At 44.8% G+C, this 23,111-nt stretch overlaps 1 long non-coding RNA gene across 1 annotated transcript in view; it reads left to right on the top strand.

The window, feature by feature from the left end:
• The window catches only part of LOC148222632 (uncharacterized), a 30,303-nt gene extending 7,192 nt beyond the window's left edge, over positions 1–23,111 (top strand). Inside the window, exons 2-4 of the long non-coding RNA XR_015805660.1 lie at positions 12,652–12,740; positions 21,463–21,611; positions 22,759–23,111. This is a non-coding gene — a long non-coding RNA (uncharacterized LOC148222632). The remainder of the gene's footprint in view (positions 1–12,651; positions 12,741–21,462; positions 21,612–22,758) is intronic.

Raw genomic sequence — 23,111 nt, 5'->3', positions numbered from 1 at the left:
GATGCAACAAGGCTGCAAACTGTGGTTACTGTTGTGAAGAGATCCATATATGTGTGACATGTATTCATGTGCAGCTCACATGTACTAATTACTCAATGTTTCAATTCCAACCTTATTTCTCCATGCTTGTCACATCAAAAGGATGTTTAGATTTCCTAGAATTCGAGATTTTACTGGGAAGAAAGGGATGGTATTTACTGAAATATTGAGAAGTCTTATCTAGTTTTAGTTTTGTCCTGAATCCCGGGGATTCTGCACAAAGCTGAGATTTATTAGAGGCTTGAGTGCTCAGTTGTGTGCATTATTTCCACTGGATTGGGAGCAGATTCAAAATTGGAGAACTGGACATTCACATGGTCCAAGAACTGAAACGTACAACTAGCACTGGGTTATTTTTTTCCCCTCTGAGTTATGCTGACAGCAACCATTACATTAAGGCTGAAAAGTTTATTTACTATATAAAGGCCATGTTTTCCCTTCTTATACCAGCTTTTCTTGGCTTTCATTGCTTGGCAGTATCCCCTTAGCCACTAACACCCAGAGGCGTGGAATTAAACTGGGATGAGAAATGAACATGCAGAAGAATATTGGAGATTTAAGTGGGTATGGTTCTGAGAAAACCAGTGGAAAATATGTTTACTCCAAGCATCTGTGGCACCTAATTGAAGCAGTGATATTTTCTGTAAGAACACAGGGAATAGTTTTCTGCTTTCTCTTTGGCTTTGAATTTCACTTTGAATTGATGTGACATAATCCATGGAATTATTTTCTCACAGCTGCAATGGAAACTTTCTGCCAATAGACAAGGATGTGTTAATCGGGGTGAAAAAGCTTGCATTCAGTTCATCTTTGGTGCTTTCTGGAGTCTTTGTTTAGGAACTGTTGCTTCCTCCTAATTTATTGAAACCCAGTACACAGTAAACACTATTACTTTTGGACTATTAATGTTGCTATAAATTTGAATGGTGATCAAAAGGGAGGTGATCTACAGCTGTGTGTGGAATAATTGCCAATACTAAATGTGACAGAGACTGAAACCCATATTAGTGTGCCCATAAAGGATGATGTAGTATCCTGTAGTAGCTCCTGAGCCTGCAGTATTGGCATTGCCAAATGAATTCCCATGAATCTAATTTAGGAGAACATAAAAGAACCTGTATCACCTTTAGGGCATCTGCAAGTGCTGCTGGTTGGTACTTTGTTGTTCATTCACATTGATTTTCTCAGGCAGCTCTAATTGGAAGGCTGAGTCCCCCAGCAGTGGACTTGGCAGGACAGGTGAGGGAGGGCAGCCCTGCCAGGATGAGGGACCAGCCACTGATGTCAGCAGTGGTTTCTGGCCAGGGGAAGGCTCCTGGCACGGTGATGTTGCCCTGGGAGAGGCTGTGGAATGTGGGAAGGCTGCCAGAGCACTGCACACCCCTCCCTGAGCACACCTCCGTGGCACTGTGCAGGTACTGGAGCTGTAATTAAATACAGCTACACCCTGGTCAGCAGTTTCAGCTCATCATGGTCTGTCAGTGGTCTCGTGGTCCTCCAGTGCCATTCCAGAATAAAGAAAAGGCACTGTGTGTGTTTGATGGGAGCACATGGGCAGCAATGGCATTTTCTTCTCTGTATCCTGCTTTTTTGAAGCAGTGGGGTTCTACAGCAACCATCTGTTCTAAGAGCTACAGATTTAAGCAACCAAATCTTTTAGACTGTAGCAATCTGTATTTGCACTGGTCACTAATCTCCCAGGCACACATCACAATAGGCAGGTAAGTATTAGGAAGCTGCTCTGTGTCACCATGTGCCCCTCTATGTCACCAAGTGCCCCTCTCTGTGTCACCCTGGCGTTCTGCAGGTGTGTCCCACATGCTGTCACTCAATTCTATCCTATCTCCTCCCACACCCTTGGACTTGGCCATGGTCACCAGGCAGGGCCAAGCCTGCACAGCTGCCTGTGAGCCACCAGTGACTGCCCCAGCCAGGTGTCAAAGGAGGGAAAATGGGTTCCCACACCTCACTCATCCCTCCAGCCCTCTGTTTCCTCACCTTTCATCACATATACTGAAACAGGAGCTGTTTCCAAAATGTACTTTTAAATTTTTTCCAAAATACAGATTAACATTTCTCAGAGACCTTTGAAGATGTAAATTGAACCAGATATATTTTAAAGTTCTTTGTAATCAGCATCAGAGACCTCGTGTGAGCCATATGGAGGAGCAGAGGAACAAACAGGAGCTGAGGAAGTGGGACAAGGTGGGTGACACACCAAACAGCCTCACACTAGTGCAGGTAAGGCCAAATGCTGGGCACTGTAGAGCACATGGTCATGGCCAGCACAACAGAGCATGAGAGTGCCATCAGGGTGGCTGGAAAAAATAGATTTTCTCATTTGACCAACTGTATCATTTTGCAGTCATGTTTTGGAGATTAACAATGAACAGAAGAGGCTACTGATGCAAGTGCTTCAGAGACAGGGACTTCATCCTGCAAAAGGGTTATTGACAGCCCTGACTGAAAACAGGAGGGCAGTGTTTGGGCTGCACAAGCAGGGCCAGCAATGGGCTTGGAGCAGAGGTAGGTTCATGAATGTATCTGTGGGGAAAAGGGCCAGAGCAGAAATGGCCCCAGCTGCTGCAGGCAGTGCAGTGCCAGGCAGTGCCTGGCTTTCACAAGCCTCTGCAGAGCAGCAGAAAGGAAATTAATACTCCTCTCATTATGGGGACCACTGTCCAAACACTTCCTCTGGGAACAGTTGAAAGGGAAGCTATAATGTCCTTTCCTGGACAAAGCTTAGCTCCTCTTGGCCAGCTGCCAGCCTGACTGGTGGACATGATTTTGGGTGTGGAGTTCCACGTCCAGGAGGAGGCTGATCTGTCAAAGGCTCACAGCACTTCCCACAGCAGGAAGAGCTTTGGGGTTTGCTCAGTCTGGCAGAGCTGCAGGTTGTGATGAGAGGGGGTGGGCTGGCTCCCCTCATTCTCCCCCCTGCCAGTGTCACTGCAAAACGTTTTGTGGTGGGGTGACTTTTGGCCAAACGAGAGCAGACTGTGACCCACTGAGCGGCCAAGTGGCCACCAGAGCCCCAGCACAGGGCTGCTGTGAGGGTGCAGCCCACAGCAGGGTGGGAGCAGGACCCCCTGCTCATCTCAACACTCATTCTCTCACTTTCCATAAACTAGAGCAGGGCTTTATTCCAGGTTTAGTCCTGGGCACAGGAATTGCTCCTTAAGACACTGGGAGCAGCACAGAGCTGAACTGAGCTCGGTGGGGTCTGCATTGGTGTGCACAAAGAGCAGGCTGGGGGAAGAGCTGGGGGACCTGACAAACACAAAACCAGGGGTGAAAAGGAAGTTCAGACTTTACCTCCCATGCATTCAAAACTGACTTGGATTCCCTTCTCCATCTTAGAAGCTCCTCTAGCCCTACCCGACTCCAAGTGCAGAAAGAACCTTGATTTTGCCACTCTGTTCCACCTCTCAGCCCTGTTGGGTTTTTTTTTGCTCAGCAAGATTATTCTGAGTGCAAACTACGGGGCTGAGAAGGGCAGAGCTCTTGCCCAGCTCCCAAGTACACCTGTGGGACCTGTGCCTCCCACTTGTGTCACCACAAGGTTGGATGCTGGGAAGCTCCTGCTGGGTGACAGCTCTGTTGGGGGACAGGCTGGCCTTTCACAGCTCCACAAATACCCAGAAACTGACAGGGATTTCTCAAAATGCATTTTTATTGTTACAAGTATTGTCAGCCTTCACTGATACCTTTTGCCTGGGCTGTGAAGGAAGTGCACAGTGTTGGGCACTAAAATAGAAAATATTTATTTAAAGAAGTCAAATGTTCTAATTTCTTCTCTCTTCTGGTGACTGTAAATTAATGGCAGTTCAGTGCTCTGCTGAAATAAATGGAGTGGGACTGTGGGAGAGCTCTTTTTAGACAGAAATATAAATACACACCACTTTAATTGTCACCCACTCATTTGCTTTGTAATGCGAACAAGGCTTCAGCAGGCTCCAAAGAGCATTGATACCCACTCTCACTCTGCCCGGGAGCAGCCCCAGCCAGGGACCTCCAGCTTGTCCACAGGGAGGTTTTTAACCATATACAGGATCACTGCTCACAGAGTCAAACAGCTCCTCCTGTGTCTATGACTGTCGCCTGGAAAAAGGGCTCCACACTTGCAAAAGTGGCAAATTAGCAAAGGAAATATAGGAGCCCCCTGCTCTGCTCATTTCCCACAAGATATTATAGGGTGTTAACAACCTCCCCAGCTCCTGCACAGAAACAGCCCTCATATGCTGTAATGGAAAGTGGCCAGGTTTGGGTTCTTTCTTCCCCAAATCCATGAGTGGTTGTTTTTGGAAGGGGAGGAAGGGCTGCTCTGTATTTGTACTTGTATTTTTCAGGATCCTCTGCAGTGGCCTTATCCTGCTGCCACTGATATCTGATTGGGAAGTGTCTGACTGATGCTGATGGTTTCTGGAAGTCAGGTCCAAATACCCAAGTGCTACCCTGTATTGGAAAGGGGGCAGGACACCCCAGCACAGTTGGGGTTTATTTACTTTATTTACTTTGCATTGATATGCAAATTTACCTTAAGTTTTTTGCAATTTACTTTCAGGGAAATAGAATAGTACTTTTTTCCTTGACCTTTGTATTTAAGTGTAATCACCATCCTTAGCCATGTGCAAAGAGCAGCATCCTGGAGCTGTAATTGCACCGGGGACACACCATAATGCAGAATAATAACTCGATGCTAATGAGCTCCATGCATTCAGTCAGGATCAGACCTGCCATCCTCCTTACAATGAAACGACTGCTGGCCTGCTCATGCTGCTTTTCCAAGTGTATGCTAAGGTTTGCAATCAATTTGAGCAAGTCTCAGTTTTGATTCAAGTTGTCCTCTGAGTTATCCAACAATGAAAGGCAAAGCCAGGATCTGCAGGGCTCTCTTTAATTTTCAGTTTATCTGCAATTTAAAGGAGTCAACACAGCCATGCTGAGGATGCATAAATACAGCTTGGAGAGCCACTGAAATCTAGGTCAAGGTTTCAGCTCTGCCTAGGGATTTCATTACCTGTCTTGGGAGACTGTGCTGCTCCAGGGGCCAGGTGGAGGACACTTCTGAGCAGTGTAATGAAAGCAGGTAAGCTTCTGCATAATCAACAGCAGCTCCACTGCAGACTGCTAAACAGGTCACACAGGCCATGGCTGGGCTGGAATTGCTAAATTATTACTGAGCCTCACTGGTCAGTCCTGGCAGAACCTTTTGGTTCTCCAGTGGCTTCAGTCTTCAGCTGTGCTCCAAGGAGCATTTCCAGCATTTTCCAGCAGTAACCAAATTGCCTTCCAGGTGCTTGGAGAGGGGATAGAGCTGTCAGTCTGATAGCTGTTAACAAAATACATAATTTGGGGGGGGAGGAGGACTTGCACTGATACACAGTCATTTGCTTTGCATCCAAGTATATGACTGCTGCAGAACATGAATCTATTCCATATTTGAGACCCAGTCTGTGTTTGTGTTTTAAGTTAGTCTTCCAAGCAAAACATATGAAAGGAGAACATTTAAACAGGAAGGGTTCATGGAATTTTTTTTTCCCTCATAAATTTCTTTAGGTCTCGTTGCTGCTAATTACTGGAGATCTCAGCACAAGAGCTTTTCTTTCTAGCAAACCAGCTTCTCATGTTTCCTGCCCTTCAGTTAATCAGTTATAATCTTCTCTCTATTTGTTTATTTAACTTCCACAAAGCTAATTGACTGTTTGTGACATGAGTCTGCCTGAGATGGGAGAGCAGAATTTGTCTGTGGCACCCACAGCACGGACAGGGGGTGGGCTCTGGCAGTGCCCACCATCCCATCCAGAGCAGCCTCTGGATGCTCCAGGAGCCAGGACTGGCTCTGTCCTGCTGTGCCTGCCCCTGTGCCGCCCAGGGAGGGTGGCTGGTGGGGCTGGCCAGCAGCCCAGCACCCGTGCAGGTTGGGCACAGGCAGCTGCCAGGGCTGGGGACTTGCAGCTGTGCCCAAACAAGGCAGGATCCCAGCTGGAGAGGGTGGGTTAGCATCAAGGAAGGCAGGGATGTGGATGGGAGCCAGTGCCAGCCTGATCCTCTGATTCCTCTGGTGGGGCTAGACAAGCAGATTAGAAAACGGAACATTGAGGATCTCTATAGAAACCTTTGTGTCTCTGCTAACTGAAGGAAGATGTTTGTGGTGAGAGCAGAGGGCTTGTGTCCTCTCTAGCCCCGCTGTCCCCTGTCCCCTCCCTGGCACAGACATGCCCTCTGGAAAAGCCAGGCACCACTGCTGGCTGTGAACAGGTAGCACAGGAGAGCAGCTGCCTCCACAGCCCCTTCTCCCCTGGCCTGGGGTCAGGCTGCACAGGATGCAAACCAGCTCTCCTGGGAGTCAGGAATTCTCTGAGTGCTGCTCTCCACACCAGCCACTCCCGTGCTTTCCACCCGAGTTCCAGGTGTGTGCCCCCACAGCAGCTCTGCACACAGCCTGTCTGGGGCCCCTGGTGCTCCCAGTGCTCTGCTGGATCCTCTGAGCAACATCAGGAGATGGCCTTTCCCAAAATCTGTCTTCAGCTGATTGTGAAGTGAGGTTTCTTTCCTTTTCATGCTTTAAAATGGGTCCCTAAACCACATCAGACTCTGGCCCCCTTATCCATTTCTGTGATGTCACACGGCTACAGGCTCAAAGGATATGGCCAGTGGAGCAATCTGCCTAAGGGAGAATCCTGAAAGGATGGGTCTGCTCTGAGGTGTCTCAGTTATGCACAGGTGTACACATTATCACCATTATCACTACAAAAGAGATTTGGATTTTTGGCACCTGGGATTGTGTTTCAGCATGGGAGGAACAGGCTGTAGTGCAAAGACCCTTCAGAAGGTCCCACAATAGTTCCTGGTATGACAAAACTACTCTTTAACCTCCAGCCATGAGGTACGTGGCACTCTGTTTCTAAAATTACTTGAGGCATTATGCACAGTCCTATAAAAATGCAAAATGGGGCTGCTGTATTACCTCCTGTAGTTCAAGAGGTTTGGAGCAATTGGTTCATCATTTGCTACCAAAAAAGCACTTCCCTGAAGCTGTGGCTGCCACATCTTTTGCAGCAGGCTCATTATTTTTGTGCCTATAACATTGCAGTTTATTTCCGTGGCAACGACTATAATGTGATAATTTGCATCCATAATAATTTCACTGTTAGTAGAAAAGGTAAAACTGTGATGATCTTTCTGAAAAAGTGATCTGGGTCCAACTGAAATTTTAAAAAAAAATTTAAAATACTGAAAATTAAGTTTATTTCTAGGGCATTAAATCATGGCATACTGAGCTGAGCACATGATTTTTCTTGTCTCAGTGCTGTAGTGAGGGGAGAGCCTGCGTAAGCCGGCTGGAGAGCTCAGACTGCAGATGAGGGAACACACAAACACTCTCATTTGTGTTTTACTTAAGCTTTGACAACGTTCTTCTGTTTTCCCTTCCTCGAGGACTGCAATCACTCATGTACTGTTTTCCTTCATTCTGCTAATGCACAAATTGTTTCTACATTCCAGGTTAGTTTGTGACATCCTTCTCTGTGTTTGCATGTGGATAATGAAGATGCTGCCCTGCTCATCAGGAAATGAGTATCTGCCTGCCTGCAGCCTCAGGGGAGATGGATCAGCACCAGCCCTGAGCCAGGGCTTGCCCCAGCACTGCCAGTTGTTCAGTGGTTTTGCACGTGTTTTATCTTTCACCTGTGTCCAACATCTCAGTGCTGTCCCTCACTGAGAAGTTTAGGATGAAACATGGACTTTTCTGGGGTGAGCACATTGGCGAACTAAGGCCAAAATGCATTTCTCTTGCTTCAGATCCAAAACCAGTCACAGGGTGTCTTTCCTAGTTCTGTCTCCTGTGGGTTTTGCTTGCCTGAAATTTGTTTAGAACACAGCAATTTTTTTTTATTTTCTTGCACGTACACATACACATACATTCATGTTTAAATAAACGAGAATCCTGCTGGTATGATGAGACACACCAACTGTCTTGAGTCAAACAATCCTCTGTTTTGATTAGTTGATTAATTTCTATTTTATTTAAACACTTAGCAGAATTCAGACTACTGGTAATATAAAGCATGTTAAGAAATATACTCTTCATATCCTTTGAGCAACCTGGTCTAGTGAAAAGTGTCCCTGCCCAGGGCAGGAGGGCTGGAACTTGGATGGTCTTTAGGGTCCCTTCCAACCCAGGCCACTCTGGGGTGGAAGGGACCATAATTCTATGCTCTCCTGAAGAGCCTTCCTCCATATATTGGAAGTAATAAAGCTGACACTAATTAACCAGAGCAGGCTATCAGAGACCTCAGTTTGGCTGCTGTAGAAATGCCAGATAATACAGTTTTCCATGAATTACTGACTGCATAACCGTGTTGAGAAGTTAAACTTCTCTGAGAAAGCCAAGGTCCATGTGAGCTGTTTGAGCCCACACATGGCCATGAGCACTTTATCTGTGCTTGAAGCAGTTTGGTGAGCAAGTATCTCTTCTTTGTTGTGTGTGATGTGGGTTGAGATAGAATTACCAAACTAATCCTCCTTGCCTGCTGCTTTGTCTCATCATGTTTTCATGGGCCAAGAATAAAAACCCCACATTCAATAATGCAAACGTGGGTTTGCCTCAGCCCTGTGTTCCCTTGCCAAGGGGGGTGAGAGGGCTCTTTCCAGCCCCTCAATGCTCCTAGGACATCCATGATGTACATGGCAGCTGGCCTGGGTCTGCCTCTTCCTCCTGTGCGTTGTTCCTGGCTGTGGACATGTGAACATGGATTTGGTAGGTAAAGCTTATGGCTATGTATAGATGATCTGCAATCTGATAATTAATGCATTAATTAGAATACAGTTCTGAAGGATGGTCTCTCTGTTAAATGTCCTTCTTTTCTTGTTGCATGATATTGCAGTTTCTTAACAGCTCCTGGAGTCACCATATGACATGTGCTCCTTGTTGCTGTGTTTATATTTTTGCTTCACATTCAGAGTATTATCATATTGATTCTCAGGAAGGTTGGTTTGTTGTTTCTAGAGAGACATGCAGATTGATCCACTTTCCACTTAATATTAACTGAACTCACTGGAATATTATCACCTGCATGGCAACCAGAAGCCCATCTGTGCCTAACATCAGTAGTCCAAAGTGGAAGAGTGTGCTTTTGACAGGAGAAATACACACTGTGAAATCCTTATCAGGTCTAAATGAGAGCTGGGTGGGAAAAGCCACCCTCTCCATAACACCAGGTGCAGGTCACATCCCATTTCAGCTGTGAGTAATGGACAGCAGTGATTCACCCCACAGCTAGTCTCATAAAGTCCACTCCCTATTCCCAGGGACAAATGGGAGTGATATTTTTATAGACAAGTGCTATTGTTGGTAAGCCCTTTCTAGGTCAGTTTAAAAGCAAGACACATAACCCCTCCTGGCTGACTCCCAGCTTCATGCAAGCTGGCAGATCCACTGGAGTGATGATTTGGGGGGGACATGCTGGACAAGCCACACTGACAGAATTTGGAAGTGGCTACAAAACTGTCCCTAAGCCAATACCAAAATCCAGGAGTGCTGAACTCTACTCTCTGAGAAGAAAGGGTAGCAAATGATTGTCAGGGAAGAGGAAGCCTGGTCATCTGATGCTCTTTTGCTGAGAGATGATATCAGTGCAAGCTCCCTGTTTGGGGGTTTTGCTCCCTTTAATGTAACGGGGCTCCTCTGCTTACAAGAAAGCAGCACAGTGTTAATTTCACTGTGTCTTAATTAATCCTTTTCTGTTTTTCTACATATATGGCTGCTTTATTGCTTTAATGCAGTGTTTTCCATTAAGCAGTTCTATGCAGTACAACAAAAATAAACACACAGCAACGTGCGTAAGATTAAACTAAACTCACTCAAAGTATACAGTTCATAAATTAAAAGTGCTTATGCTCATACTTTATTATTGATTGCTGAGTTGATACAAGAAGAAGAACTTGCCCTTAGGAAACAAAACTCATGGTTCCTTAAGCTTTTCTTTGTCAGGAAGCCAAAAAGACAACATTAAATGGAAATGTCACCATTTGTTCTTGTCAAATGTAGTTTATTCAATTACATCTTTTATAACTCTACTGAGTTATACAAAGGAGGTTAATATTTTTTATTGTTTTTCTTCATGCTGTGCCTCTAATACACACAGAGATAAGTTAGCCTAGTAAAATATACAGTGTAATTTGGTAATGTGTTTATTGGATTCCAGTAAAAGACAATGAGAAATTATCCAAGATTTTTGCTTCTTCAACTGAAATTTTCTTTCTTCTCTCTCTTTTTTTTTTCTTTTTCTTTTTGTTTGTTTTTCATTGTTTGCAGAGGGGGTAATTATCTTGCAAATCTTCATTTCCTGAAAATGCTTCAAAAAAATTCCTAGAAGCAGATTTGGGTTTTTCCCCCCTGAGTTAAGAAAGAAGGAAGCAGATTTGGGGGTTTTTCTTTTTTTTCCCCTGAGTTGAGAAAGAAAGACTTCCTGAAGAACAAGGTCTTTAGATATACTCATGTTTTCAAAAATTTGTCTGTGGTTGTGAAACGTATCTGACATCTTGCAGATGATAACGAGAAGCCTAAGTTTACAGTAAGTAAGTGAGCCAAAGTTTAGAGTTTGAAACTGTCTTATAGACAGTTCAGATCAGTTCTGGTTTTATGGATATGGTTTAAACCAGCATGTTCCTTTTTCCTTGTGGGGTTAGTTTTCTGCCCAGCTGTGGCTGGAGCTCAGCTCAGCCCCAGAGGTCAGATAAATATCACCACTGATGTAAGGAAGAGAGATGGGAGCATGCAGCCAGTGCAAGGGCAAGGAGAGGACCACAGTGACTTCCATGTTGGGTTCACTTACCCAGGGACAGAACTGCAGCCAAAGCAGGTGGGTAAAGCTCTGGGCCTGCTCACAAGTTCTGCTGGACAGGGACAGTGCTACCATGCCTTGCCACAGATGTAAAGAAAGGAGAAGCTAGGCTGTTCAGCAGACTTGGGGCTGAGAACCACATGTGTGGCCCATGGCTGCTTCTTAAAAGTACCTGTGAGCACTTTCACTGTGTGAATCTACAGGAGATGACTGATTTCTTGAAAGAACCAACACCCTTCCTGGAAAAATTGCAACAGTTCAGAAAAGGTGAAAGTTGAACACTGTCACTCTCTTCCTCTTGTGTAATTTGATTAGCTCATCCTCTGAGGCAGCAGGAGCTGCCATCCCCACCGTGCCAGGTTTAGGGCTTTTGCTAAGTCTTGTTCTGTGTTGGGAACTGCTGTCGTGTTTGAACTCAGTTGAGGACATGAAACCAATTGCAGTTTGGCAAGCCAAACAGACTGGAGACTAATTTTTTGTTCTCTGTTAATTTACCTGCCTGTGGCTTTCTGTGCTGCCCAGGATATAATCACAGCTTGCTCTGGAGATGCTAAACATGTTTGTCTGGAGCTGGGCTGATGCTGACTGATGAGCAGCAGCAGCAGAACCATCTGGCTGGTCACTCCTGCCCACAGCAGGCACAGCTGCTGGGCTGTGACATGGACAGACCCCAGGGCCAAGGCTTCTCTTGGCTTCTGCATCCCTGAGTCTGAGAGGAGCATTGGAAGGGTCTTCACAGCAGGTACAGCTTTGGCTGCCCTGACTGGTAAGGAACTAATGGGGCTGAGAGGCAGAAGCCCTTCCATCAGCTGCCAGGCCAAGCAAGGGAGCCAGAAGTGCTGGAAATGAAGGTGTGCTGTGGCACACGCCTGTGGAGCAGCCTCTGCGAGGGACGCTGCAAACTGTGATGACTAAGAGTGGCCTGGAAGCTAAATCCTGTGTAACTGAGGGTGTAGATTAATGAAATGCTTCATCCCATTTAAATGCAAGCTGCTTCCAACAGAGGTGGCCTCCTCACATCTCACGTGTGCATTCCCACCCTCTCCCTTCTCCTGCCTCTGGGTATCCCCAAGCTGTAGGTGACTCAGACCATGTTGTTCACCCAGTCCGAAGCAGATGATGTTCACTGCAGGCTCAGTTTGTGTCAGGCAATAACTATGCATACAAGAATCTGACCTAGGAGGCTCTATCTGCTAGGGCTGCAGGAGAAATGCTGCTCTGTTTGATAGCCTTCACTTAGACTGGATTGTGTAAGAAGAAACTGGATTGCACAGAAGTGAATAATGCTCAGGGCTGAACTGGATCCAGCAGCTCAGGAGACTGAAAATTAGAAAACCGTTGAGAGCTCCTCTTAGCTACTTCATGTAGGAAGCACACGAAATCTGGAGCCTTGCACCAAGCTCCAGGAAGCATGACTGCAAAATGAGGAGCCTTCTTTTGGAAATATCACTTGGAAGAAACCAGCTAAGGATGGTTTGATGGGACTTGCTGATACATTTATACAGGTGAACAGTCTGGAGGACAGGAAGAAACTCTGTTTTCCAGATAAATGCCCTCCCTCACATTCACTTTATTACTGAGCACAGCTCACTTCCATCTCCTTTACTGTTCCTTGCTCCTGCTTCTGGACAGGGATGGCAAAGGTCTTGGAGAAGGGCTGGGGCTCAGTGCTCACACAGCATTGCGAGGAAGCACAACCCAAAATAAACACTTTTACCACTGCTCTTCTTATGCCTTCATTTTAAACACAGCTTTTCCATTCCAGGTATAAACACTTCCCAGGTTTATCACCTCTGGTTTCTGGCAATGGACATCCATTTTGGGAAACAAGTGGAAGAGCAGCATTCTGCCAGGGTAAGTTCCCAGTTCCCAGCAATCTGTTGCATGGGGCCTTGCTTCCAGAGCACAAGATTGCTTCTCTGTGCTGAGAAGCCTGTGGTGATTGCTTCTTGTCTGATGAGTGTGCTTGCAGAGTGGCAACAACAGGTGTTAAAAACTTCTGGGCGGAGCAGCAGATCAGGGAAATTTTGGGAAGACATAGGTGGGAATTGAAAGTGAGAGACAGGAGAAGACTTCTGGGTTTAATCTGTGATGAAAAACCAAAACAAAACAAAAAAACCCCAACCCAAACCAACCGAAAAAAGCCCCGCAAAACCTTAGAGAACTCAGGACACAGAAGTATGGATAAAAGTAAAAAAAACCATAGGCGTTTTTTGCAGCTTGTCCTCCCCTGTCCTGCCCACTCTGTTCTCGCAGTGCTCGGTGTTGGTGTGCTCTGCTCTGCTCTCTCCCCGGCAGTGCTGCTGTGAGTCCCAGTGCTCCTGCTCTCCTGGTGCTGCAGGGATGCTCTCTGACACACACAGCCAAACACTGCCCAGGTGGGCAATGCCCCCTGCATTTCCACGGGTGTCCTGTCCTGCCTTCCAGCCCAGCACCAGGCACCCAAACCAACGCCAGCACAGGATCGTGTGTGGTGTCAGAGGGGTTTCCCCACGCCAGGATGCTGTGGGTGAAGCTCAGATGATGCAGAGAAGCTTGGGGTTCTCTCAGTGCCCAGGTAACACACCTCCCTACAAAAGCCTGTGGGCTCTACGAGAGCTCCTCTGTCACAGCTCAGGATGTGCAGCTGGCCCTGCCCCTGCCCACAGTGGCACAGCTCCATCCCAGGCTGCAAATGAGGCAATTCCCAGCCTCCCAGGGGACAGTGAGGGAACAAGTCACTGGCACAGACCACAAGTCCTGGCAGACCTGGAGAGAGCTGAACAGGTACTGAGCAGTGCTGGGCTCCAGACTGCACACTTAACAGTAAAAGCCATTATCACACTAAAAAATACATTGCTTTAGGTGGCTTTACATAGCAATGTCCTGCATGTCCTGACCATTGCTGAAGTCTTTAGTGAGTTCCTTCTTCAGTAAACTCTGATCTTTTTTTATTATTATTTTCAATTCTGTACCATTCTAGAAATGCCATCCTATTTCCCACTGTCAAACAAAGTGCCTGAGGCTGTGATTGAAAAATCTTATGAAAAGACTCATATTCTGTTTCTAATCAGATGTGTTTCTGTCTTTAGAGTGCCTGCTAGTTTCTTTTTGCCTGCATGACATTTCTATTTTGATCTAACCTCTTCTTTCCCTCCCCTGTTGCAGTGCCTCTGTCTCCATGGCCCATTTCTCCTTCACAAGTTGTTAATGTGAAAAAATTACACTGCCCCATACCTGGGCAGGTCAGCTTCAAGCACTCTGAATCACAGCTTCAGCTCGTGTTTACAGTGGCTAACAATGAAAAGTGTTTTTAAAACTGAAAATAATGGTGTATTTGCACTGTAAGATAAACCTTAGATGTAAAAATCATTATTTATTTAATAGGCACATCAAAGGATACCACTGGAGAAGGGAATTTCAAAGTTTCCTGGAATAATCAGATTTCTGCTATTATGTGAGGGTTTTTTTTCTCCTGACTCGATAATAATGACTAATAAAAGTGTAGTTCTCAGAAATCATTTAAAGCATTACTAGACTGACAAGGAAAACAAGAAAAGGAATTGTTTCCTTAGAAGCTAGAAATCTAATAAGCAACATGACTGCACAGCTAATGAGAGAAGGAAAAGTCTGACTAGGAGCAGACTGCAGGACTTCCGAAACCTGAGAAAGATTTTCTCCTAGGAAGGAGGAGAAGTACCATTGGGAAAGCTCGTTGCTTAATTTCCTACAGTAGTTTCCTTAATTAAATGCATATTTAAATAAGCAGGAGCTCAGCAGTGGAAGTATCCTATAGCATCATTGTGCATTGTGCTCCACGGTACAGAAGCACCACTGAGGGCAGCCCTGTCCCCAGCATTGCATATTCTAGGTAGAGAGTGGCACAGAAAAGAACATCCTTTGTGGATCTCCCCTTACAGATTTGTCTGAACGACTTTGTAAAGCCTCTGATGACTGCCTGTGAAACAAGGCCCCAGTTGATTAAGGAACCGAATGGCTTGGCGGAAGAATGAGGTCCTCAGTTTAAATTCAGGCTGGTTTCCGTTTTCTTAGTCCTTTCCATGGCTCACAGAGAAACCCCTCACGATTTTTTAACCCTTTGCTCTGCCTGGCTGAGCCCTGGGAAGATGTGGGTCCCCATGGCTCTCTCTGCTGATGCTGTGTCACCAGGCAGGGCTCGTGGCACAGCTGGGTCCCCATGAGCAGGAGGGAGGAACCAAGAGGAAAAGGCATCCAGCAGTGAAGGAAGGCTCACACAAGAGATACTTTTTTCCATTTTCCTCATAGTACTTTCAAGTACTATCAAATACAAAGGTATATTTGCCTTTGTCCTAAATACTGAATTAAAAAAAATCTCTTTCAAGTGGCCCATATGACTAAAAGCTTTTCAGGGATAATAATCTGCAGGTGTGTTCCAGCCCTGGACAGTGATGGATCTGCTGCAGTGAGTCCTTCCAAAAAAGAAAGGGGCTCCTTCTTGTGGGATGTGCAACACAGCAGGAATAAAAACTTGAAAGAATATTTATCTATGTACAGGTGACAAAGATAATGTCAATTTAATTTTAAAATCAATACAGGCATTGTAATGATTTCTAATAGCAGGAAGCAAGACATTTATATCCCATTAGGTCTGGTGAAATCAGGACAGGGAACATAAGTGGGAGATTAGTTCAGGACAGGAGAGAAAGGCCAGTTTCAGAGTATAGATCCCACTAGATGGATTTTTAATGTGCCAGGAGGAGTAAAAAGGAGACTTCTCCTCAATGCAGTACAGTACTTTTGAGAGAATAATACTAACAACAATAGCATATAGGGCTGTCATAAGGAATTTTTTTTCTGGGCCAGTTCCAAGAAACAAGGTCTGGACCAAAAAAAAAAAAAAAGCCCTCTGATAACATGTGTGATAAATACAATACTTTCTTGAACCTAGAAAGAGAAGTAGAAAGGCTGGAAAGAGCAGTATTGTGCATGACTTTTGTGGTATTTTTGTGGAAAACTGACTAACAAGCACATGATGTGCAGCTTGGTAGAGTGGGGGGAAAGTGCTGGGACAGAAACCTGAATTTTCTGAGAAATTATTCTCACTGACATTAAAACAAACTCAGTTCACACATTTGTAGGAAAAAACCTCAACTGCCAGATTTCTAATGAAGAGGTAGCCATGATCAAGCCATGAAAAGCAAAGAGGCATGGCAAAGGTTTTTAAAAACTGCAACATACTGAAGAAAGTCTATATGGAATATGTTGGCTCCAACTGCAATATTGAAACAGCTGTTGAATTTCAGGCTGAAAAAGCATAAAATATTGAGAACTGGTAACACAAGCTCCAATTCTGAAATACTTATGTGACAAGCAGAAGAGAAACTCATTAGGCAGCTGAAAATGTCACAGAACTAATTGTTTCATTTTGCTAGCTACCCTCTGTTGCATGCATATCAAAAACTACTCATAAGGATGAGGAATATTCAACTTTTTTAGGAACAGTAGTAGACTCTGTGATATCTGAGCATCTCCATGTTCCAAATTCTTGCTGTCTGGCACCACAGGAAAGAAAGTCACTATTCCCATTTTACAGACAGGGAGGTAGATGAAAGCGAATGAAGTGATCTCCTAAAGGTTGCACTGAGAGTTTGTTCACAGGTCAGGGACTGAACCCAAGTCCCCAGAGAATTAGCTAAATCTTTGGCCACTGGAGGGTTTGGTTTCTTTCTGAGCTGTGAAATGGGTCATTGTTAATAATCCCGAATTGTTATTCTTTTCTCCTTTGACAGATTTAAGGGTTTTCAGTGCCACCTCCTCGTTCTCTCGTATTTTATATAGAGCATGCTCTGCATATTTGGTTGAAAGCCAAGCGTGCCTCAGTTCCCCATCTGCTCTTTTTATGTTGCAGCTTATCTCCCATCCCACCTCTGCATTGTCTCTTATAAGTGTATCTCTAATCTCAAGCAGTGTTTAGCAAACCCAGATACCAGTGTCACAGGGGTGACTGCAACAGCAGTGCCCTCATGGTGTCCAGAGTGCATCCATGGAAAACTCGAGCAGCCCTACGAACAGATCCCTGGGTGTTTGAGATTATTTTCAAGAACCTTCACTAAGCATTCACCAGGAATAGGGAGACAGCTGTTAACACTCCAGAAATACCAAGTGAAGGTTTGAATGCCAATCCAGAAAAGGAGTTGAAAATATAGTAGATGATTTATCAAGGGCATATTGGAGAAGTGTGAATAGAGATGGTGCTGTCATGATCTATCTTGAAGTGCCTGATATTCGAATGACTGCTTAGAGATTTCCAGTCAGACACAGCAAAATCCATTATAATTGCCAGTTTTAAGGGAGTCTGCAAAAGGCAAAATGTGAAGACCTTGAGGACAAGGAGATTTGTTGAGGACAATGGAATTTGGCTGATTTGGTTTGATTTGTGAAATTTTTTTGGTTGGTATTGTTTTTTTTCTATTTGGATTTTTTTAAACATTCCAACAGAGATTTTTATACAGAATTAAGAAGATAATGGCATTTATCACCATCCCACTTGCTAGCAGTGGCAGTTCTCCCACTCTCTAGATCCAGCAAGAATGGATCAGTGAGTGCAGGGCATTGAGTGTGGTGGGGACTGAAGAAAGAGTATCTGCTGCTCTTGTTTCCCCCACTTCATCTCTGTTGGTGTCAGAGGCAGCTGGGAGGCAGCCAGTCACACCAAGGGAATAACAACCCAAATAACAGGAATTGGTAATAAAATATAAGAGATGCTTGGCAAGAGGGTTGTACAAGAGAAGAAATGTTTTAGCCTTAGGTGTGAGGTGTGAGTTGCTGAATGCAGCATGTTTAGGAAAGATGGATGCAGAATCAAAGGAGCCGCTGGCACTGCTTGAGTGATCCATGAGCTCTGTTTTGTCTTCATTGCTTGGAATTGGCTTTTAGCTTCTGCTGCTCTAGTACTGCACTGTTTTGAGAGCAACTTAATAAAAGTAGGAGTCAGCTGCTCTGAGGGACCTGTGTGTTCCACCTGGGAGCACAGCCCAAGTCCATCTGGGAAGTAACTAGCCGCGTGTGCACAGATGCCACTGCTGTGCACACAGTTGCCATGGCAGTGCCCAGAGATGTGGTGTGTTACAGGAAACTGGAGAATCGAGTCTTGAAGGTATGAGGGTCATTACCAGAGATGTAATGTACCTTGAATCTGTTTAATCATAGCATCTTAGAACGAGCCAGTCCTAATGATCACAAAAAGAGACCAGCAACGTTCGGTACACCTTGAATACAGTGCACGGATACTGGGTTCTGACTGACTGTCTTTGATGCTTGGGTAATTATTTGTTTCTATGCAAACTGGACTCTAAATGCTGCTGAACTGGAATTCAGTTGTCCTGTGTTGCTCTGCAATTGTGAACAGACCACTCCTGAGAGGTGAGGGAGATCTGTGATGTTTCGTGGCTGCCTGACACTGGTTCTACACACTGTGAAAGGCTGGGGTCAGACTTGCTGAGCCTGAAACACTCAGGCTTAATAAAAATATATTTGTTTTCCCTCTGAAAGGAAATAATATTCAGTAGGCAGTTCTCTGTCCTTAATGACAGTGAACACTCAGTACAAATGATGTAATATTAGATTGCTCAACACTTTATACGGAGAAAAAGCTTATAAAAATTGGGTATGTGAAGATTTATTGAGAGAAACCATGGCAAGCTACCAGGAGCTCTTCTGTGACAGAAATAGCCACCCTAAGAAAGCAAAGTCCAGAGCACCTCTGAGGTCAGGGCTGTCCTGACATGATAGTGAGAAATGGTTTCTTGAGAAGCACAGGGAATCTGAAGTGCTCTTGGCAGAAATGGATGGATGTGAGAAGCTGGTGTTCTGAGCTCTCTCAAAGCTACTTTAGGCCTAATACCCAGCCTTTCCTTACAAGTTACTAAAACCAGTGCTTTGATATGTGCCATTTATTTAACACAAATGATTGTTCAACCTGAACAAATATCCAGTCACAAGGGGCAGGCATAAAGGCACCAGGTAGGAGCACTACCTTTGGTCTAGTATATGAAAAAAGTGGGAAATTCTTCAGAATTTGCTTTATACAGCTCTTTGCCATCTGGATTACCTTCCTGGACCTTCCTTATGATATGATTGCCAAAAATAGCTTCCTCTGATGCCACAGGGCATGAGAATGATAACATAAGGCCAGTGCAACATAAGGTGTCTGACTCCTGTTGCTTCACACACCATGTGCCTCTTACCCCTCCAGGCACAGTTAGAAGAATCCTCTGTGAGGGGAATTATCTGCAGTTATTTGAACCTGGGCAGATGTTTTACATGGGCCTCCATGACCTCTGAACCACAGAATGCACCAAATTAACTGTAGATATTGGCTGCTTCATGGCATTGTTACTCAGGGGAGGTTCATCCACATTCTACTGCAGAAATACAGCTCTCAGTGTCAATTATCCAGGAACTCATGAAGGTAGAAACCCTGATCCATGTATTTATGATCTTTGAGTAAGTGATTCTGGAGATAAGCTAAAACAAGCCATCATTTCTGGGGTTATCCTTTCTGCTTGAGCACTGACAGCTTTCCTGAGTGCTGTCATCCTAAGGGAGGGCATTGGGGCTACTGCATCAATCATTTCTGAAGAGTTGTCAAGCCTGATGGGGCAAGAGCAAGCCTGAGCAAGGATGCTGCTGCCTGTGTGGGAGCTTTCAGACTGAACAGCTTATCCACTGAACCCAAATGGTGCAACTGGAAAACAAAGCAGCAAAATCCTAGCTGACAAAAGTGGATGGAGGCAAGCCAGGACTAGAACAAAACAAAAGCTGCAAATAAAATATATACTATCTCAGCTCAGTTAAAAAAAAAAATAAAAAAAGGATTCTTGTGTGACAAGGGTAGTCCATAAAGTGATGGGCACAGAGAAGGGTTGAGAATTTGGACCTTGATTTATGTCCCCTCTTATGAAGCTAAAACACAGTGGGGAAAGCAGAGCTATCAATCCAGCACAAGAAAAACCAGAAAAAGTCATGTTTGTTTTTCTTTTAGAAGGAGGAGATGTGGGACAGCCTCTGGTTCACTGTGTCCTGTCTTGGTTAAGGGGTAGCTTTAATCTTTGGTGTGCTGGGCTATGTGTGTTGGGATGAAAAGGTGCTGACCCAGGGAAGACCCTGAGAGAGACTTTGGTGCAGAGCTGAGGTTTTCTGAGACTGGTCCATGAGCCCACCACCTTATATGTGGTTTCAGAATGCAGACAGCATACACACAGCTTGGAGACTGGAATACACTCCCAGAATTGTTATGATAGCTGTGGAAAAGACAGCACTCTCTGTGCAGCCACAGCAAGATGGATCACTGTGGCAACATCCTCTGCTCAGGAAGGGATACTCCTGGTCCTTGGGCACCAGCCAGAGGCTCAGACCTGGGAGGGAAATGTGCTCTACCAGAGCTGTTCAGCCCCACACGACGATTTCAGTGTGCCTCATTACTTCCAGGGGCAACCACTGGCTGCTGCAACTGTGCAGCCACCCAGCTTCTGGCATGGTGAAAGGTGAGCAGCCTGGGACAGGCTGAGCACCTTCCCTCACTTTCCTTGTGGTGCTGGGATTCATGGATGGGTGTATCTGCTGAAGCCTCAGAAAGAGAAGGAGTTTGTGCTGGTGCAGCAGGGAAGGCACTGGCAGAGACAATCGTGTGTGTGGCAGGGGCTGGCCTTGGCCATCTGGACAGAGTTTGAGCTGGCACTGCCACCAAAAGGGACAGAAATAAATGAAGTGGGTGGGAAGTTGTGGAGGATAACCACAAGGCAAGAGCATGGGCTGCATCTGTCCACAACACCCACACACCATGGGAATGGCACTGCTGAGGCCTGGGAAACACTTCAGCATCCTGTGTGTCCCCGCTTCCTTTGTTTGTCCCTGCTGGTATCATTCCCTGTGAGCACTGACCTGAGCAGATGTAATATATTTAAGCTTCAGTCTAGCTGTTTGTACTAAAGAAATGTCTTTTGTGATTAAAGGTGCTCATTCTGTTATTGGTACTTGTAAAAAAAATTTCTGAACTTACTGTTTCTCTGTTTTTAAGAGTATCTGTCTCCCACAGTGCTGCTGGTTTTTACCTTTTAATTACAAGCAAACAAATAAACCAATCCCCAAACAATATTTATGTCATATGTTTTTATATATTCACTATGTATAGTAATACATTAAACCATTCTTATAGACTGACTGATAGTGGGTACTTGGTCTTTTAGTCCTAAAGCACAGTAGAAACTAAACCTAAAGAATTAGATGTAAACTTTTTTTTTTGTTTTGTTATATACATACCACTCCTCTGAAGCAGACTGCTCTTGTACCTCAGAAAACTGAGACATTAATTCATAAATTAGTGAGACGTTATTAAAACAAACGCCACCCTTTTCTGAAAGAATGAGGTCAAATTTTGAACCATTCAGACTACTTCTGCCTTCAGAAAATGAAATGTCACAAACTTCAGAAACTTAAGAAATTGTTAGCTTGAACTCCAACTCTAAGAAGGGGACATGGGAAAGGACCTTTCCCATCATCTCTTAAATTAATTCTTTAAGCCTTGAACCAGTTAATCCTGTCTTTATTGTTGTAGCACAAACTGACTCAATGGGATGTCTGGACTGAACCATAGGCAAGAATCTCTCCTCCCAACCAGAGAGGACTCCTGGAAGAGGCTCATGCTGGAATGCAGAAGGGAGTGGGCAAACCCAAGACAGTGAGGCATCAAGTACACCAGAGCTGGTGAGTAGAGAAATAAATTGGTGAAAATAGAAAAATAATGTTTCTCAGTATGATGGTAGGTGCTTTATACATATAAAACTTACACATGTATATATACAAAAAACCTCACCTTACCCAGAGCTGAGTTTTTAATTGCCAAGCCCTAGAGAGGTCACAAAAAAAAACCATGACAGAAGGCACAGAAGATGAAGATCATTAGCATGATTAGAGTTTAAGTGCAGGCAGGAAAATAAAAAGACCAGAAATATCTTGCTAAGAAATAACATGGTTTTCAAAGGAAGACTGGAAGTGTGTTTATTAGTGGAAAGGCAAAAAACCTTTACTTGTAGACAAAGACTGCCTGATGTGCTATCTTACACATTATTTTAGCAACACTACCAAAGGAAGATTTCCTGTGTGTCACCATCTTGCAAACCCAGGAGCTGCCTTTGTTTTGGGAAGAGGCAGGCTAATGTGAGATGCTGAGGTTTGGCTGAGGTGTCAGATCTGGCAGCCCTGTGACGAGGGAAGATCCTGGCAACAGAAAGCTGCCAGTGCCATGCTTGGGGCAAGCCCTGGTGCACTAATGCAGCCAGGTTGGCTCATGCAGGAGCAAGGGAGGTTTGCATCGTGCCCTGGCTGCTGCTGCTGGGTTTCCCTCCTGCCTGAGTGGCAGTGATTACAGGCTGCAGCTGCTAATTACTTCAGAGGGTGGCTGGAACCTTTGGGGAATCACAGCCATAGCATCTCTCTTCTGGACTCTTTGTCCTTTTGGTGTTTCCTGCTGGCTGAGCAGGCTCATGGCTTGCTTTCACCAACAGCTGCCTTCTTCATCCAAGCAGGTTGAAATCAAAACCCTGAACCTTGCTTGTCTCTACAGGCCTCTGAAAGAGAACAGTAATCAAAATCGATTTAATGTTCTTGGGCTGAATATCAGAACTTATCCTCAGAGGATACAATGTACTTGTTAGCCTCAAAAGCCACTTGAATGAGTGGATAAAACACAACAAAACCATCCCAAACAAAAAACCCGAATTCATAATCTGTAAACCTCTGGAGAGTATTAGCTTTTTATTGTTTCCCTATCAATAAAATGCAGGAAATAGTCCTAAATGCCTCGCCTCTACAACTTCCCGTTGTTTATCATATCTAATGTCCTTTCTTCCAGGCTTTTTGGTCTACTCCTGCAGACAGATTATGCAAACATGTTCTACAGTTCAGCATATGGAACAGAACAGACCCAAACTCTGTTCAATCAAATGCAAAGTGCTTTCATGTGCTGCTGCTTCAGAGTGTGAGCTCTGGGAGAAGGCAATGCACTGAACTGTATTATGAACTGACAGTATAAAAACACCCAGGTAGTCTTGGAAAAATGGTTAATCAGTAAGTATTCACTGGAATTGGCAGGCAAGCACATTTTGCAAATGCTTGTTTCATAAATATTTATTTTAAAAATTGAGTTTTGGGAGTTTTCTGACAAAAGAAGCCATAAAACAGTGAAGAGAAACTTCAAGACTGAAA

Source organism: Sturnus vulgaris, chromosome 10, assembly GCF_052056855.1.
Source record: "Sturnus vulgaris isolate bStuVul1 chromosome 10, bStuVul1.hap1, whole genome shotgun sequence".
NCBI lineage: Eukaryota > Metazoa > Chordata > Aves > Passeriformes > Sturnidae > Sturnus > Sturnus vulgaris.
This window is presented reverse-complemented; position numbering and strand designations above follow the sequence as displayed.